Source organism: Vigna angularis, chromosome 4, assembly GCF_016808095.1.
Source record: "Vigna angularis cultivar LongXiaoDou No.4 chromosome 4, ASM1680809v1, whole genome shotgun sequence".
NCBI lineage: Eukaryota > Viridiplantae > Streptophyta > Magnoliopsida > Fabales > Fabaceae > Vigna > Vigna angularis.
The window spans coordinates 14,395,916-14,416,076 of record NC_068973.1 but is presented as its reverse complement, the minus strand read 5'-3'; the positions used below and the strand labels follow the sequence as shown (position 1 = coordinate 14,416,076).

The window sequence follows — 20,161 nt, the reverse complement described above, 5'->3', positions numbered from 1 at the left end:
TTTTTCTAATTTTTCATGTAGTTTGTTATTAGAATTCTGTTTTTTAGAGAACGAATTATTAATAACTTTTATTTGTAGTTTTATAGATTTATATATTTATTTATAAAAATTAATTTATTAAAAATTTATAATTTTTTTATAAATTCATCTGAATATAAATTTAAAAATATGTTTAATTTAATATTTATAAATTAATTAAAAAATCAAACAATTGAAGAGTGATTATAATAAATAAGATAATTTAAATTTATTTTAACTATGATAATAGAAAAGTTATCATAATAAAATATTGTAGTTATGGTTATTTTTTTAAAATAAATTTGATAAATGTATATTTATTTTGTTAAAATAGTTTATATAATTTGTGTGCGTAATATGTTAGAAACATAATATTAAATAATAATAATAATAATATGATTATAGGTGGAAATATTTGAAAACAAAATTAAAATGAACGTAAAGTATTTTGGTTTATTAATAAAAAAATTTATTTAAAGAAAATACTAAAAGAGTATAGAATATTTACAAAAAAAAGTTTTAAATTAGAAAAAAAAAATTTAATTTAAATTTCAATAAATAATAACTTCAAAAACTTATTATCTAAGTTTAGATAATTATTTGTTGAAGTTATTAGTTATTCAAATTCAATTTATATATTTTTTTCAGAAACAAAAACTATTTTAAAAAAATTCTATACTTTTTTAATATTTTCTTTAAATATTTTTTTTGTAAATAAACCTAAATGTTCTACATCCATATTACTAGTTTTTAACTTTACATTATTTTTTTTTAAATATTTTCACCTACAATCATATTATTATTGAATTTTATTTTTCTAATTTATTACACACAAAAAATTATTACATAAATTATTTTAACCAAGTAAATATAATTTTATCAAATTTAATTTTACAAAAAACAACCATAATTACTATATTTTATGATGATATTTTTTCTATTATCATACTTATAATATATTTAAATTATCTAATTTATTATAATCAAACTTTAAATTTTTTATTTTCAATTAATTTATAAATATTGAATTAAATATTATTTAAATTTATATTTAGATGAGTTTATAATTTTTTTAATAAAGTAATTTATTATAAATAAATATAAAAATATATAAAAGTAGAAAAAAAATTGTAGTTAAGGATTCATTCCTCAATGAAAAAAATTCCAGCTGGAAACCATATGTAAAATTAAAAAAAAAAGATTATATGAATTTAATCTTTTGCAAAAAGAATTTGTATTTGAATAGTAAAAGCATCTAGTTTGAAAATATATATAGGCTTAATACCTCTTTTGTCCCTCGAAAGAAGGAAATGTTCAAGTGCGTCTTACGTTTTTTAAAAAGTTCAATGTGGTCCCAACTTGTGAAAAAAGTGTGCAATTAAATCCTTTTTGATAACGGCGTTCATTTTTTAATGGTCCAGTTGACAACATGTACTGAAGTGTGCAACGTGTTTGTTCAAGGTGAATACGTGGCTGTCTGAGGGTAAACATGTATATATTATTACAGACAATGTGGAAGTGGTGTGGAAGTGGTTCAAGGTGAATACGTGGCTGTCTGAGGGTAAAAAATCTGAGGTTAGGGTTTCGATTCTAGAGAAATTACGATTTGGGATTAAGCATTGTTGAGGAAGTGTCTTGAAATAAGGATGTTCTTGAACCTGGAATCTGCAGAGCGAATTGAAAACCGCAAATCAGGTTAGAGTTTATCTTTGATAATTTTATGAAATTTAGTTATTGGATATGTTATCAGTGTTGTCGCTTTATAGGGGTTTAACTAGGGGTGAAATTGTTGTGTGTGAAAAGTTGTCTTCTTTTGATGCTTTATAGTGGTCCCATAGATCTTAGTTTAACTTAAATTAGTGGTTCCCATTTGCATTTGCAGGGTTCGGGTAGGGATGTGTGATGACATGTTTCAGGTAGTGGTCCATCACGGTGGGACCTTGATCAAAGAAGTCCCCTTTAAGTATATAGGCGGGGAGATAGTTTATTGGGACGTAGATCCCGATAAATGGTGTTATTTTGGAGTATTAGGTTCACTTAAATATCTGGGTTACATGGAAGTAAAAGAATTATATTACAATACCCAACATGTTTTACATAAGCTTGATGATGATAAAGGAGCTATGAACATGATGAAGGTGGCTAATTATTTGGGGAAAGTGATTGTAGAAAATGATGAGAATGAGATTCTTTACCTATGTAAAGGTCCTGCAGAGAGTGGTCGGCACGAAAGATTTTTGAGGTTAGGCATACTTCATCAGTTGGGAACAAGTTCACACTGGACCTGGACACGAAGGAGTGTAGCGGTAGAAAGTGGATGATTAGTGTCATCCCATGCTGTCATGCAATTGCTGCAATGAACTACTCCAACGTTGATCCAGAGAATTTTATCCCCACTTTGTTCACAAGATCCACCTATGAAGAGATGTATGCGTCCATAATTTTTCCACTCAATGGCCACCTACTATGGGAAACCACAAATTTCAATGATGTACTACCACCAGTGATGAGGAAATTGCTTGGGAGGCCGAAGAAAAAAAGGAGGTTGAGGCATGGGAGCTAACTAAGGATGACACTCAAATGCGTGTTGGTGGGCATAGGAAAAAAATGTAGTATTTACCGTCAGGGGCACAACAAGAATAACTGTCCTTTAAAGCCCCAGCCAGCAGAAACAACACAACCATCACAGCCACCTCCAAGTTCCCCAACCCCTCATCCATCACAGCCACCAAGTCCCTAATCATCCCATCCAACAAAATGTAAAGTCAGAAGAAAAGATACTTAGATGAATTGGTTTATTATGTATTGTCATTAACAATTAACAACTTTCACAAAACATGATGTTACAATCTAACTAAATCAACCTAAACAGAACCTGAACATGACAAGGTCCACCACAATACACACACAAAGCTACAACTAACAACTTCATCCTTTTCTGCAAATCCTTCACTGCATTTTTCAGCTGACTTATCTTCTTCACCATTGTGCAATCTTTTTCATCAACGTTCTCTTCAGAACACCACTCGAAAAAGTTACACGAGCTGCCAATTGAAGATCCACCCTATTATTCACCAAGTTAGGGAATCTATCAACAAATGCATCAAGTCAAGAAAACATTAACTCAGAAGGGTATACTTCAAACCTTGTAATGAGGACAACCCCAAAAATTTCTCCCAGCATTTTTCGTAGTTCTCGCGAATTTGGTTACAGCAATATCACTACAGTAACAAGTAGGGATTATCCCACCTCCTCTCACACCACAACCATGGGACGAACGAGAAGATCCTTTGCCCCGACTTTTCGAACACAAACAACACCCTTAGGAAGAAGCCATTCCTATCTCAGAGACCAATTGGGAGGAACTGAAACCCTAACCTCAGATTCATTAACCACTGCCACGTTATCTGTAATAATATACACATGTTTACCCTTAGACAACCACATATTCACCTTAAACAGACACGTTGCACAGTTCAGTACATGCCGTCAGCTAGACCGTTAAAAAATGAATGTCATTACCAAAAAGGATTTAATTGCACACTTTTTTCAAAAGTTGGGATCACATCTAACTTTGTAAAAAACATAAGACACATTTGAACATTCCTTTTCGAGGAACCAAAAGAGGTATTAAGCCAAATATATAATACTCTAATCACGTTAATAAAATTTAAAAGTTGTTTATAACAGAATAACAAAAAAAAAAGTCTGTTTTGTTGCTTTAAAAATTTAATTGCACGTTCAATTTTCCAATTTTCAAAATTAAACAACTTTATTAATTCCTAATGCGTTATCAAAATTTTAATAATAAGTATGGAACAACTTTTATCAGCCAGTAATACCAATTTTAGTTTGTGTAAATTATTAATAGTAATAATGCATGATAATAAATTTCAACGTTTGCTATATCTAAACAAAACATTATTATTTTTTCCATTAACAATTAATATTGTACTGAAATTACTTAATATTAGAAAGGGTAAATTAAATTATACATTCTTAATTGTTTTCAAAATTATATTTTTACTACTCTTAAAATTTTACGTAACTCTTTTTCTTAAAAATATTACTTTTTCATCACATTTCATATTAGATATGAATTCACTTTGAATAAAAAATTTACAGAAAAAAGTATTTTTAATAATTTTTTTTTTGAAATATTTTACCATAAATGTGTTGTTTGAATAAATTTTTAAAATAAATTAAATTTTTAGAAATTTACTAAAGTAATTTAATAACATTAAATTCTATAATTTTATATTCAAATATAAATATTTTAGTTTGAAGTTGATTCTAAATCAAAGAAAAAAGAACAATGAATAATCTAATTTTAAGTAAAGAATTAGTCTTTGGATCGAAACTGCCTATATTGGAACTCAAAATTATTTTTGATAGTTTGTTTCTTCAAATTCTAGAATTGATAAAAGGATATCTGCATCCTCTCATTCTTTTAGTCAAATTCCGACATAGGACGATACAATAAAAAATATAAATTAAAATTATTTATAATCTTTGATCTCTCACAGTCTAATTGTGTGGTTCTATTAATATTTCTTTTATTTATTTATATATATATATATATATATATATATATATATATATTATATGACTTGTTTTTCCAACAACATTTCTGATATTAATTTTTGTTCAATATTGGTTATAGATTTTTTTCATATTCATTGGTGGGATAGTTTTACCGAGTATTAGACCGAATATGACTGTCTCTCGCTAAAATAGCTGAGAAATTTCTAAGCTGATACTGGTTGAAAAAGTCTACCAAAAAGTACCTCACCAATTACGTTGAAAACACAACTCTGACTAAAATGTAGGTCAATCCATTTCGTTAACATTAATTAAAAAATACAAAAAAAATCTAGAAAAAGAAAACACCAGATTATATTTTCGAATTATTTGATTTTTAATACTAACGTATATTTTTTAATAATAATTGAAATATTGTATCTAATGGAAAGATAAGAAAAGATTCCAACTGTCATATTAAAAAAATATCATTATAATTTAGTCTTTCGAGATATTTGAGCACCAAATATGTTAATAACATTTTATAAAAATTAAAATTATACACTTCAACGAAATCAAATAGTTGAATTCAATTCTTCAAAATATAGCCTTGATGCACATAAATTATACCGGCAATTTCATAAGTATATACATATATATATATATATATATTCAAGAAAAACTTTAGGAAAACTTTTAGAATTTTAGAAATTATAAAAACACTTAGATAAAAACATCCAGACGCAAAGTTAAATAACTATTAAGTCAAAAACATTTAAGAAAATGTCTTTGACAACGTTTAAACGTGTAAGCTTAGTATATCCAAAGGGTATTCAGTTGAACTCTCGTGAAAAGGTAAAAGTGTCAAGACAACGTCTTTGACAAAAACATTTTTAAAACCTAAACCTACAACACCAAGAAAAACATAACATGCTAACCACCATTACACTAAAAGCGAAAAATCACAAAAAGCGTGTTCATTAGTCTAAATTGATGGAATCCTACCTGACGTACCTTCCTTAGTGTCTTCTTTTTGTATATTTTACATTTTATTGTACACGTGTCTTAACTTACAATGAGCATGTGTTACTATAAATACTCAACTCCTCTCTTGTATATTTCACTTTTGAGATGAATGAGAATTAGAATTCTGAAACCCAGAATTAATTTTCTATTGAAAGTTTGGCTAGAGAATTCTGAAATCCATTTCTCCATTTTCCAAATTTCCTTCTGTGTTTTTGTCTCCTCCTCCAAGCTAAGCCACGTATCTTCAGCCACGTCTTCCTCATGTGTGCGCACATCAGCGCCTCAGTGGCCACGTCTTTAGTGGCACGCATTCACCACATCCTTATTTTCCACATCGCAAAAACCACATCTCTTCATTCTCACCTTTGTCTCTCGCAAGCGCAACTCCATTCCACTTTCTCTAGAGAGTTCTTCCAATGTAAGCCTCATTTCTTCATAGAATCATCATCCTCGTTCATTCTTCTTCCATTTTCAGTGAACATCTTCATCTTTCATTTAGGGTTTCCATCTTCTTTCACCTTTTTCTTGATTTTAGCTGATTAAAAACCTTTCTACCGTTTGTTCTTCGATTTCCACTGATTAAAACTCCATTTGCCCCATTTAAACACTTTTGCACCGATTAATCTTGCGTTTGAACCGTTTAATCTGTTCATCTTGAGTTTCTCCCAATTTTTAGGGTTCCTTCGGTCTATATTAAGGTTCTTTGTGTTCTTCTCCGATCTTAGGGTTTTTCCACCGAACAAACCTTAGATCTTAGGTTACTCTTGAGTCTGTTCAAAGATTTAGTTTGTTCGCTCGATATTTCTCGTTCTCTCTCGAAATCGTCATTTTCGCTGCGTATTTCACTCTTGGAGGAAGCTTGAGGAGTTTGAATAGCATTCGCACAACTCCAATCAGTCTTCTCCTCAAGCATCTTCCATCATAAATGATACCATGAGCTAAACTATTACTTCCTCCAACAATGAAGTTCGTATTCAACGCTTGGTATCTTTAGAAGAAGAACTTAATTTTTAAATGTTATCTCAATGGTATAGGAAATGAAAGACATTTTTTTGTTCTGAGTAAGCTTTAAATGATATTAAATGCTCAACGTTAAAAAAAGAGTGATAAGAGATAAGACATATTTTCTGCATGCACAATCTACTCTACTCTTTGCAGATAACCTACTCTACACGCATCCACAAGCCTCACTTGAAGCGGTGTCTAAAAGAAAGTACAACCTACTTAAAGCAAAGTATTGAAAAAGCAAGCCTGGTCTAATAAGTTGACTTTAACCAACAAATGTTGTACACAAAGAAAGTGAAGACACAAGAATCAAGGCCAAAAGCTCAGTCTAACGGACATTTATCCAAGATCCTTTAAATAGAAGATCATTCAAATGAAGAATCAAGAGGATGACATACAACAAAAATATTCATCCTTTGAGAAGCGTTCAGAACAGCACAGAAAGAGCTCAAGAAAAAGAAAATATCTAAGCAGAAAAAGAGAATAAGAAAAGTAATACTCTCGAGCTTCATTGTAATATTTGCTTACTAATTATAAGAAAGGAAAAGGAGAAAAGAGAGAAACATTTGTGAGTGTTTAAACTGCATTGTATTGTAATCACATCCTTTCTACAAGAGTACTAGTTTGAACAACTTATAAGAAATCGTTGATTAAAATTCTGAAGAGAATTAAAATACCTATTAAACTCAGTTGAGTTAAGGAAATCTAGGCAAGGTTGCTTAGTACTAGGAGTGGTGGGAATACTCATTCAGTCTATGGTAACAAGAGGTTATTCACTGACCGAGGAGACCAGGAGTGGTGAGAATACTCATCCAGTCTAGCATAACAGGAGGTTATTCGTTGACTGAGAAAACTAGGAGTAGTGCGAATACTCAGTTGTAATCTTGTTGAAGATTATAATGGAACCCTCTACGGAGGAGACTGGATGTAGCTTAGTTGGAACGAACTAGTATAAAATATTTGTGCAATTGTTATTTATTTCTTGCCTAAACGCTTATCTTACAAAACCTACAGTTGCATATTGATTACTAAATATAAGAACCTTCCGCACTAAACGATTATTCTTCAATTGAGGGAGTTCATACAAACACTACAATGTATGTGTTAACTCTGTATTTCTCCCCATTTTTCTATGTTAATACTCTTCTTTTAGGTTAGTTTAGCTTCTTATTTTCTAAAACTAAGGCAAATTAGTTTAAATAAGATAAAAAAAAGGTTTTATATATATATAGTGTTAATTTTCTCTTTCTAGTTAAATAAAATAATTTTTTTAAATAATTAGGTATTTTCTCTTTTAGAAAAATATTCAGAAAAATAAATAAATAAAACTTTTTGTTATTGTAGGCTTTTACATTATTTTAACCCTTTAATTCATTCTTTGTGCAGACATTGGGCCCTATTTTTTTGAATTGGAGTTGATTGGATTAAATTGGGCCACTTTATTCGGCTTTTGAAATTTAAATTGAGTTGTTGAAATGAGTGTTGCTCCCTCCACCACCACCCTATACTTCCTCCACCTCCCCACTTTATTTTAAATACAATTATATCCTTAAGTTAAAAAGATTTTTACTTTTACCCTATTTTAAATAATTTGAAACCCTAATTTTACTTTCCCAGCATCCACCACTAGTGCAGAATTGGCCTTTAACGTCAACCCATAGACGTCTGTCCACAAAAGCCCCAACGTAAATAATTGACTGGTGGCATATCCGTAAATAAGTGAAACTGTAGACGTTTGTGGTGGAGGGGGTCAGACGTCTATAATATTATAGACGTCAGGGCCCCTACCACGGACGTCTAAGAGGCTGGAACAATCACATCTTCAACTCCCTTTGTCAGCCCTTAAACGTCCGTTGGGGAGGGGGTCGGACGTCTATAATATTATAGACGTCTGGCCCCCCATATCGGACGTTTAGGGTGCTGACAGGGTGGTTGAAGAATTAATTGTCTTCAGCCCCTTAAACGTCCGTTGTGGAGGGGTCGGACGTCTATAATATTATAGGCGTCCGACCCCCTCCCTAACGGATGTTTAAGGACTGACAGAGGGAGTTGAAGATGTGATTGTTCCAACCTCTTAGACGTTCGTGGTAGGGGCCCTGACGTCTATAATATTATAGACGTCCGACCCCCTCCACCACGGACGTCTAAGAGGCTGACAAGGAAGTTGAAGCGTTCATTTCTTCAGCCTCTTAGACGTCCGTGGGAGGGGCCCGGAAGTCTATAATATTATAGACGTCTGATCCCCTCCACAACAGACATCTAAAACCCCACACGAATATCAATTTTAAATCCCCATAGACGTCATATTAGTGATAGCCCCAACGTCTATAGGATTATAAACGTCTATTGGTTTTTATAGTAAAACACGAACCCACGAGCAGTTACGCTCACTGTTCATTGTCTTCCCCGCAAACTCTCTCTATGGCTTTGCTTTCTAGGTGTGTTTTCTCTCTTTTGGACCGTTTAAGTCTGTGAACGGGACATATTTTTGTCCTTGTGTTCGTTGTCTTAATCAAATACGGCAAGACTTAGGCAATATGCGTGACCATCTATTCATGTACGACATAATGAGGACTTATACCGTTTGGACTTGGCATGGAGAAGTAGTGGACCAGCCTACCACGTCACGAGGAACAGATTATGTGGAAGAATGGATGAGTGACCATTTAGAGGACATGATACGTGATGTCGGTGAAGATAATTTTGGAAGAGCTAATTTGTATGATTCTCTTATTAATGATTCAGAGCAACCATTGTTCCCAGGATGCTCGAACTTTACACGTCTGTCTGCAACTTTAAAGTTGTTTAGTTTAAAAGCAAGGAATGGATGGACCGATAAAAGTTTCACCGAGTGGTTGGAGTTGTTGAAGGAGATGCTTCCAGAAAATAATACTCTACCTATTCGTAATTACGAGGCCAAAATTTTTTTTTGTCCAATGGGTCTTGAATATCAAAAGATACATGCTTGTCCTAATGATTGTGTTTTGTACACAAAGGACTTTGCTTCGCTAAAGTATTGTCCAACATGTGGTTTATCCCGTTTTAAAAAGAAATCTGACAGAATCACTGCTAATGAAGGTAATGATGGTCCACCTGCTAAGGTGATGTGGTATTTGCCTATAATACCTAGGTTCAAACGTATGTTCTCTGTAAAAGAAGATGCAAAGAAACTTAAATGGCACTCTGACGAAAGAAAGTGCGATAATCTTCTTCGACACCCTGCTGATTCACCACAATGGAAAAAAATTGATGATAAATTCCCAGAATTTGGTGCAGATCCAAGAAACTTAAGGCTTGCACTTGCAACTGATGGTATGAATCCTTATGGAAACTTCAGTAGCAAACACAGTTTGTGGCCAGTTATGTTGATGATTTACAATCTTTCTCCTTTGTTGTGCATGAAGAGAAAATATGTGATGTTGTCCATGATGATTTCGGGTCCTAGACAACCTGGAAATGACACTGATGTTTACTTACAACCTTTAATTGATGATTTGAAATTGTTGTGAGAAGAAGGGGTCGACGTGTTTGATTCACATGTTCAGGAACAGATCCGTTTGCGTGCAATGTTGTTTTCCACTATAAATGATTTCCCAGCGTATGGAAACTTGAGCGGTTATAGTGTTAAAGGTCATTTTGCATGTCCCATATGTGAAGAAAACACTAGTTACCTTCAGTTGAAGCATGGTCAGAAGACGGTATATACAAGACATCGAAAATTCCTTCCTCGTAATCATCCTTATCATAGATTGAAAAAAGCATTTAATGGAAGTGCTGAGGATGAGGTTGTGTGCAGACCCCGGAATGGTGAAGAGATGTACAACAAAGTCAAAAACATTGACATTGTGTTTGGAAAACATCGTAAAACTACCTCTGCAAAAAACATTTGGAAGAAACGATCAATATTTTTTAAGCTTCCATATTGGTTTGAACTTGATGTTAGACATTGTATTGATGTGATGCACGTTGAAAAAAATGTTTGTGACAGTGTCATCGGAACGTTATTAAACGTCAAAGGGAAGAGCAAAGACGGAATAAAAGCACGACAAAATTTGGCTGACATGGGAATCCGATCTGAGTTACATCCACAGATAATAGGAAGACGCACCTATCTGCCCTCAGCCTGTCACACACTTTCTAAAAAAGAAAAATAAAGTTTTTGTAACTGTTTAAGAAGTGTGAAGGTTCCACAAGGTTATTCTTCAAATATTAGTAACCTTGTGTCTATGCAAGACTTAAAGCTAGTTGGTTTAAAGTCTCACGATTGTCATGTGTTGATGCAACAATTCTTACCTGTTGTTATTCGAGGCATATTACCTCCTTCTGTTAGGGGTATTCTGACACGTATGAGTTTTTTCTTTAATGCCATTTGCAAAAAAGTTGTTGACCCTCGAGGTTTAGATGAATTGGAAAATGAGGGAATAAGACTACTATGTCAATTGGAGATGTATTTTCCATCTTCCTTTTTTGACATCATGGTACATTTGATTGTTCATCTAGTCAAAGAAATTCGAATATGTGGGCCGGTCTTCGTAAGGTGGATGCACCCAGTTGAAAGATACATGAAGATCTTAAAGGGATATGTCAAGAATCAGTATAGACCAGAAGCTTCAATCATAGAGCGATACATTGCAGAAGAAGCCATTGAATTTTGTTCAAGTTATATGCCATCTTGTGAACCCGTGGGTCTTCCCAAGAGCAGACATGAAGGAAAATGTGAAGGTAAGGGTATTCGAGGTGTGAGAATTCAAAGTGTTAGCAGAAAAGAAATTGACCAAGCTCATTTGTACATCTTAAACAACACTATTGATGTGATTCCTTACATTTCTGACCACGTTAATGAAATAAAGGCAGCAAACCCAAAAATGAGTGAAAATGGCATCTTAATGAACATGTGAAAACCTTCTTACAATGGTTTAAGAAAAAGATTTATGCGACTCCACATGTTTCTGAAACTTTATTGAGGTTATCTCGTGGGCCGAACACGGATGTCATTACATATGGTGGGTACTATATAAACAATATTTCTTTTCAGACAAAGGTAGAAGATGACAAAAGCAGAGTTCAAAATAGTGACGTTAGATTACAGGCTGAGGCTGTGCACTTTGCTAGTTCTAAAGACAAAAATCCAATCACAGCATCTATCAGTTATTTTGGAATAATACAAGAAATATGGGAAGTTGATTACGTCACTTTTAGAGTCCTAGTTTTCAAGTGTAAATGGGTTGATATAAATTCTGGTGTCATGACAGATGACCTTGGTTTCACATTGGTAGACTTGAACAAGATGAATTACATTGATGAACCATTTATCATGGCTAGTCAAGCAAGACAAATATTCTACGTAAATGATCCAGCGAATAACAAATGGTAAGTGGTTTTAGAAGGAAAAAACATGCATGGACATGATGATGACGATTCTCTTGATATACTTAACACAACATCTGTTGCATCTAGACCCATTGAAGACCTAGTTGATGACGTTGCCGATGTCATCCAGGCAATTCGTAGTGATCACAATGAAGGGATTTGGGAAAAAACAATATCTTAATAGGTTGATATTTTTGTTTTTTATTGACTTTATATGTATGTTCATCATAATTGAATTATTACTAACCTTGTATAATTTTTCAGGTATGTCGGCCTCAGACTCGGGATCGGGAAAGACCAGACGTGGTCGAGGCGTCACCCGAGTGGCAGATGTGACATCCAAACGTGTGGATGGTCAAAGGAGACATGTTGACATTGACCTTAGATCAGGTCATCCATCAGGGCCAAATGCTGATAAGTTTAGGAGTTATCTGGGTAGTAGCAAAAAGTCATGTCTCTATCCTTCATGCATGTTGGGATGACGTCCCAGAGGTCGACAAGAACCTCTTATGGCAAGATATTCAGGTATGTTTATACTTCATGCAATTTGTGATATACTTATCTTTCATGTTTTATTATCAATAACATGTTTTTTGTTTTTGACAACAACATTATGATATTCCAAACACAATACAAATTAGAAAGAAAGTGTTATCGCATATAGCGATAAGATGGAGGGATTTCAAGACAAGGCTGACACGACTCTATGTCTTTGGAGACAGGCAACATGAAAATCCCTGTGAGCAATATACATTCACAGAGGAGGATTGGATGCAGTTTCGTGCATCTAGAGAGTCTGAGGAATGGAAGCTATGTTTCTTAACATCTGAAAATGTATTCATTGAGTTTTTATGATTTTACACTTATTTATATACACGGTTTCACAGGGTAAAAGGTTAGCCACCCAAGAAAGACAAAGGCTTAACGATGCACCACACTTGTTATCACGAGGTGGTTATGCAAAATTGGAAAAGAAACTTAGAAAGTCTAGAACGGATGCCTTGGGACTTGAGTCGCTGGACCTAGCATCTGCACCTGCTAGGTACGAGCTGTGGAAAGTTGCTCGAACTAAATCTGATGGGAACATGACATCTTCCTTAACTGCCTTGATCTCACATAGAATTGTAAGTTCAAATTATAAGCAGTTGTTTGATTGTGTATCTATCACAGCATGTCTTCTAAGTAACGATTGTTTTTTTATGTGCAGGATGAGTTGGTTGAGCAGCAGACTCAGGGCACATTTGCTGGCCAAGGTAGGGACGACATTCTAATAACGACCATTGGAAGGCCCGAGCACCCAGGACATGTACGTGGAGTACTTGGGGCGATTGGTCTGCATGACTACTTTGGCCTTACACAGAAAACCCCCTCATTAATGAGTCAGGAGACACTGAGGCAGATGGATCTTCAGTGGGAGGAAAGACTCAACCAAAACATGAGATCAATGGAGCAACTATTCATGGAGCAGCTACAAGAACAAAAAGAAATACAAAGAGCGCTTGAAGAAAAGCTACATTCCATGACACAAGGTAACATGGGGGCCGCTGAAACTCCCACACCACCTCGGGTCAACATTAGAGGATCATGCTTTGTTGTAGAACCCACTCAGTATAGCGGTCAGTATGAGTTGTTGGTTGATGGGGATCCCCCATGCATTGTGGTTGTGGGACGAGTGCTTGAGGGAGGGCAGACTATTCATGGTGTTCCCATATTACCCCAACACGTGCGTGTGACGATTGACGAGATTCGGGATCCCCAGGCTCAGGTGCCTATACCCACTCCAGAAATTAACTTTGTGGGGGAGGCCATAGGATCATTTATTGCTTGGCCTAGAGCATTGATCATGTCACACATCGCTACTCCACAGGTATAATGTCTTTTTCCTTAGTATTTCTATGTTTATTCTTCAAATATTTGTTGATAACTCTTTGACGTAAATTCTTATCTTCAGTTCACACGTCCTCAAAAGCAGTCAATTCATGATACAGTCATACATGAAGATGATGACATGGCTATAGCGGAGGATGATCCTCTATCAAAGCTAATGACAAAATTACCCAGGTTAAAGAAAGCACCATTAGAACTATACTGGGATTTGAGAGTATTTGGTATTCCCCCACATGTGCCAGTTTATATCACTCTCTCTGATGCATTGGAGATGATTGGGGGAGATCGGATGTTGAATATTTCCATCACTCAGCTGTGGTGCATGTAAGATAGTCAATTTGGTCTTTCATAGTACTTTTATTTAGATTCTTATAGTTTCTAACAACTTAAATTTGTTGGTTTAGGTACATGGACACAATCGTTGTAGACCAAGGTCGGTCTTCCATGTACAGATTTGTTGAACCTCAGACCATTCAACCGTCTGGTAACACACTTCAAAACAGACAACAATATTTGCAAACATGGATGGATGAGTAAAAAAGAGACGTATACCTTGTGCCATACATTGATGGATAGGTGTTGTTATATGTGGCCAGTTCATTATTATACTTTCCTTAATTAGTTAAATAACTATTTATCCTTTATGATAGCATGCACTGGCAGCTGATGGTCATCATTCCCAAAGCATGTAAAATTATATGGTTTTGTTCGTTGCATAGGAAGATGAAAAATGACTTGAGAACAATGCTTCAAGGGTAAGTGTTTCTCCAAAAATGACTTTCAATTTGATGTTCACCTTCAACTTTTAGGATAAATATAGTCATATTAATTATACTTTGTGTTTTCCATATGTACAGAGTTATTGGTAAATCACGTGGTCAACTGGTTAAAATCTTGTATCCAAAGGTTTTAAGTCATTTATAGTTCTAATTCATTTTCTATGTTATTGAATGATCTAAATTCTTAACTATTTAGTTTGTTATTTTAGTGTAACCAGCAGCTAGATTCATGGGAATGTGGCTTCTATGTGATGTGTTGGATTAAGACCATCATTCGAGTTGTCATTATAGATGATTGGACTGAGGTAATGACGTATACCTTGAATACATTACAAATCAAATTCATCTTCAAACATATATGAAACCAATGAATCTTTCTTGAATTTTGCAGCGCTTCAAGAGTACATCGCCTATACCAGAGGACACAATTAGACAAATAAGGCAGGAGTGGACCGCTTATCTTCTGCAAAGATGGAGTTAGGAATAGTTTTATTTGTTGTTGAACATTGCTTAGTTTAAGTTTTATCTTGATAGTTTTGGTAGTGGATTATATTTTACATTAAGTAGAACTTTGTTTATGTGAAACGCATGTATATATTATTGCAAAATTGTTCTGGGATAATTTTCTTCTTTTCATGTGTGGTTTTATTGCAAAAATAAATTAATTTAAAAAAAAACGCAAGTAGACGTCGGTTAGTGCACAATCGGACGTCTATAGACGTCTGGCAGTGCACACATCGACGTCCAACCCCACCCCTAGCACAACAAAATTCAGGCATGTGGCCGTCCGGTGATACACCTTGGACGTGTGTATAGATGTCGAGGGGAGGAGACGACGGACGTCTATACAAACGTCCGACGGGGTCACAATGGACGTCTATATGGACGTCTGCATAGGCGTCCGTCCTGACACATCGGACGTCTATACACATGTCCGATGTGGACCCCCCGACGTCTGAGTAACGTCACCCACAAAGACGTTGGGGAAAGGTCGGGCGTCAAAAAGCCAAAAGAACGGACGTCTAAAGCCCTTTCTACACTAGTGCACCCACGTAACTCTCTTCCCCTTTCCCTATTTCCGTTTCACCTCCCCACCTCCCATGCTTCCATTCCTTTTTCTTCCCAATTTTTTTTTGGTTTGAATGCTTCCATTGCCGTCGTAATGTGAAGGAGCATCGCCACCATGGTGTGGAGGAGCGTCGAGGAGCGTCCAGAGCGTCGACCAACGTGAGGAAGTATACATCAACGGAGGTGACATCCTTCAACGGATGTCCCCTAATAAAACAAACCCTAAAATAAAAAACGTAACCTTTAAATGGAGGAGACATCCTTCAACAGATGTCAACATCCGTTTAAGGAAAAAAGAATTTTGACATCCGTTTTACCTTAAACGGATGTTGACATCCGTTGAAGGATGTCACCTCTATTTAAAGGTTACGTTTTTTATTTTAGGGTTTTATTTCAAGGTTTATTTGAATACGCACCTGAAGGAAGCACGACACGCTCCACGCACTGCACCACGAGAGTGACTGCACCACGAGAGGGAGACTGCTTGATAATTCTTTCCACCATCACCAACCTTTGCAACTTGTAGTATCTCACAACGACGAAAGAAAGAGAGAAAGAAGTATAAGCATTCATTTGACAAATACAAAGCTTGACAAATATGCTATATTTGAAGGGTTTCAAAAAGAATTTTTCCATTAACACTATTCAACCCCCCTTCTAGTGTTTTTCAGGTACTTCAGTTAGTATCAAAGTTAACATCACGGGGTTACTTCTTAGCAGGGCTCGAGGAAACGATTATAAAGAATGTAAAACAAAGGATACGTCGTCAATCGTTCTCACCTATTCAAGGGTGCGAAGTTCGACCATTAGAAGCAAATAATGATTGCATTCTTTGAATCATTTCACATTGACATGTGGGTCGCTATGGAGAACGAAAACTACATTCCCAAAGATGAAAATGGAGAGCCACTCTTAAAAAGCAAGTGGATTGACGAGTAAAAGCAGCGCTACCTGTTAATCTCCAAAGCCCGCAACTCTCGAATGTGCACCCTTTCTGAAGAAGAGTACAGAAAAGTTCACGCTTACTAAGGAGCTAAAGAAATGTGGGATACCTTGGCTGTTACCTACGAGGGATCGTACGAAGTTAAAAGAAGTTGAGCCTACTAACAAGACAATATGAGTTGTTTTCGATGCTTGAAAACGAAAACATCCAGAGCATGTTCAAATGATTTCAGATGATCCTTAATGTGTATAAATCCTTGGGAAATTCATATGATAACTTCGATCATATTGATATAATCCTATGAAGTCTTCCTAGACAATGTAGAACTTAGGTCACAACTCTAAAAATGTCAAAGAATCTAGACGAAATGAGTCTAAAAGTGTTGGTAGGGATTTTGAAAGTTTATGAGCTCAAACTCCTACAAGATGGATCTATCAAGAAGGAAAAAAGTATCGCGCTCAAAGCTTTAAAGAAGATGCCTACAAAAGCTCTCAAAATAGATGAATCCTTTATGGAGTTAGACAATAAACAAGACTCCATAAATGAGAACGATAAAGAGGAACTCTCATTTATTTCGAGAAAGCTTCAGTCTAGGTGGAGGAAAAAACGATACACAATGTTCAAGAGTAGACGCTTTGGATTTGGCTCTAAGAACAATATAAAAGGTAGATGATAAGAAGAAACAACGATGTGTTTCTCGTGCAACAAACCTGGACATTTCATATCAGAATGTCCCGAGATTGAAAAGATGAAGAAGAAGTGAGTCGAGCCCAGATATGAAAAGAAAAAGATGCTTATGAGTACTTGGGAAAACCAGAACACATCTAACGAGGACGAAGATTCCAAAATGTGCTTAGTAGTAGGAAATGCTAAGAGTACATCATATGATTTTGATGATGATGTAAACTTTTTTTGACCTACACTCAGTTAGAAATGCATACTATGAACTGCTATCATATTCATCCAAACAATCTAGCACATATATGGATTCATGTAATCAATGAAAATAATTCCTTACACAAAGAAACAATCAAAAAGAGGAAGTAACTACATCTAGGGATACTGTGAAGGCACTATAACAAAAGGTTAGTAATCATATGACAATGTTGAGTGGCTCAGAACATAGAGGGTTGGGCTTCTAGGGTTATTCCATTGTAAATTCATTATAGATTTTGAGGTTAAGTTGAATTAATGTATTTGTTTCTTTTGATTATTGATTTGAGTTATCCTTTTTCTATGTTTTTCATCTCTCAATCACATTAAAAGTAATGATTTTTCCATCATAAAATGTTTGAATCTACATGCATACTGATCATATGAGTTCAAGGGTTTCTAGGTTTGATTAAGAATGTACTTTGATTAAATTTAGGAACTTTCGTATGATTAAACGAGTTTTTGCTACTAATTGAGCATGTACTTTGATTGGTGGTAAGAATTTCAACTATAATTAATTGAGAATTTACTTTGATTAATTAAATTTTAATTTGATTGGGAGATTTAAGAAAAAACATGATTAAACACAATAGGATTTGATTGAGAATGTACTTTCGTTGAATTCATTGTGAATAATCTAGAAAGGGTCTTGTGTTTGATTAAGAATCTGCTTTGGTTAATTGTATGATTGCTCTCAAGTTAATTAAGAATGTACTTTAATTATTTTGAAACTCGAACAATGATCTTACGATAACGGATGATGAATCTAACTTGGAAAAGCAGTGGAAAGCCTATTTCATTATAATTGTTTCAAAGTTTCTCATTTGTTCTTCAATTAAACTCACGACATTCTTCAACATCAAATTCATTAGGATAAATTTTCATTCTTATTTTTAAGCATTGCATAGCATTTACTAACCCTTTTTAGAGTCTTCATAAGAGTCAAGTATTGAAAAACAATTTCATATTCATTGGGAAACGACTCAGGGTTACTTTAACCTTATCTACTTTCTTGACTACTAACTTGTTGATATTTAAGTTGTGTTGTAAAGTAATATTAATTTGATAGCTTTAATGACGGCATATAAAATTTGGCATCTTTGGCGAGGAATACAGTTAGTATTTTGAATATTTTTATTTTGATTTTTATTTATATTTTCATTTGTTGTTTTTTCTAACACATATACATTTAATTTAGTTTTAGTTTTTTTTGTAGTCTTTACTTATTTTTAAATTGTTAGCACAGTCTTTGTTATTATTTTAATTAAGAATTTCTCTTGAGAAATATTTGAGATTAGTTTGAAAATACTCTGGCTAGGAAAGACTTGGTACTTAAGTTATCCATTGTGATGCACCTTTCTTTCTTGGGAGTCCACCCAAACAGAGAAAAGGTCAAGAACAGAGAAATAGCTTGAAGCGAATTGCAATTTGGGTGTTCTCTTGAGGGAACATCTTTCAAAACTGAAACCATATTACCTTCATTATCTCCAGTTACAAACATATCTTTTAATCCTTTACCTAATCCTAACCCAAACAAAATGACACAAAAAACTATCAAACAGTTAGCCTCCTCCCACAATATAGTGATTCGCAGTAACATTGAATATCCTAATGAGGAGTGGGAGTTGAGATCTAACTTATTAAATGCCTTGCCAAAATTAAATGGGTTACCAAGGGAGAATCCATATAAACACTTTAGACAGTTCTGTTAGCATAAATCTGAAGAGAAAAAGTTTTAATGATGTCTCAAAGTCAAGTCTCAAGTGCTCTTGTTGTAAGAAGATCTTCATAAAGACTTGTTTTAAGTTAAAGCTTTTGTAATTTAGTACAATTATGTATAGGATGTAGTTTATCTTTGATTCTATGTATTGTTTTCCATTGGTTGTGTTAAAATTCGTTTTGATTCAGAAAACCTCATTTTATACTCAAGATAGTCGATTATCAAATTATAATAATCGATTATCAATAATCAATTATGACTTGTCATAATTGATTATCACGAGCAATTATGAGAATTTTTAAGAAAGTTTTTTACCTTTCTGCATTCATTAAATGCATAATCAATTACCATAATTGGATAATTGATTATCACACATTAATTAGTTGACAATAGAATTTTGGAGGTATCCTTCAGTGAGATCTCTATAAATTAGATTATAACTCTCATTCTAAAATACAAAATACAACATATGAAATAAGTGTATTTCAGAAATTATTATCTGCAGTGTGCGACAATAAGTGTTCTAGGGTTTGCGTAACCCTTGTGTTGTCACTTTGGGAACTTGGTGTGTTGGCATAGAGCGAGAACTTTCACTTTGAGTGTGATTGAGTGTTGTTGTTGTTGCTGAGTAGAAAACATGTCATCCTTTGTGAAGATTCAAAGGAGGTGTTCATCCTTTGTGAAGATTCAAAGGAGGCAGTCATCCTTCGTGAAGTATTCGGAGGAGGTGTTCATCCCTTGTGGGTTACAGGGGAAGTGAGTTTGATCTCTTGGAGTAACTAGAGAGGTGTTCTAACCTTCAACTTATTTATTTTCTTTGTGATTGCAACAGTTTATTGGTTTGTGTTAGTGAAGCGTTAATTCTCGGTTAAGATTAACAATTTTGGATGT

The 20,161-nt window shown here is 34.3% G+C and overlaps 1 long non-coding RNA gene across 1 annotated transcript; it reads left to right on the top strand.

The window, feature by feature from the left end:
- The first annotated feature begins 14,298 nt into the window (after positions 1-14,298).
- On the top strand, positions 14,299-14,714 carry LOC128196108 (uncharacterized). Its single transcript, XR_008248253.1, has 3 exons — positions 14,299-14,403; positions 14,478-14,582; positions 14,685-14,714. It is a non-coding gene; the product is annotated as an uncharacterized LOC128196108 (long non-coding RNA).
- Positions 14,715-20,161: the final 5,447 nt, after the last annotated feature.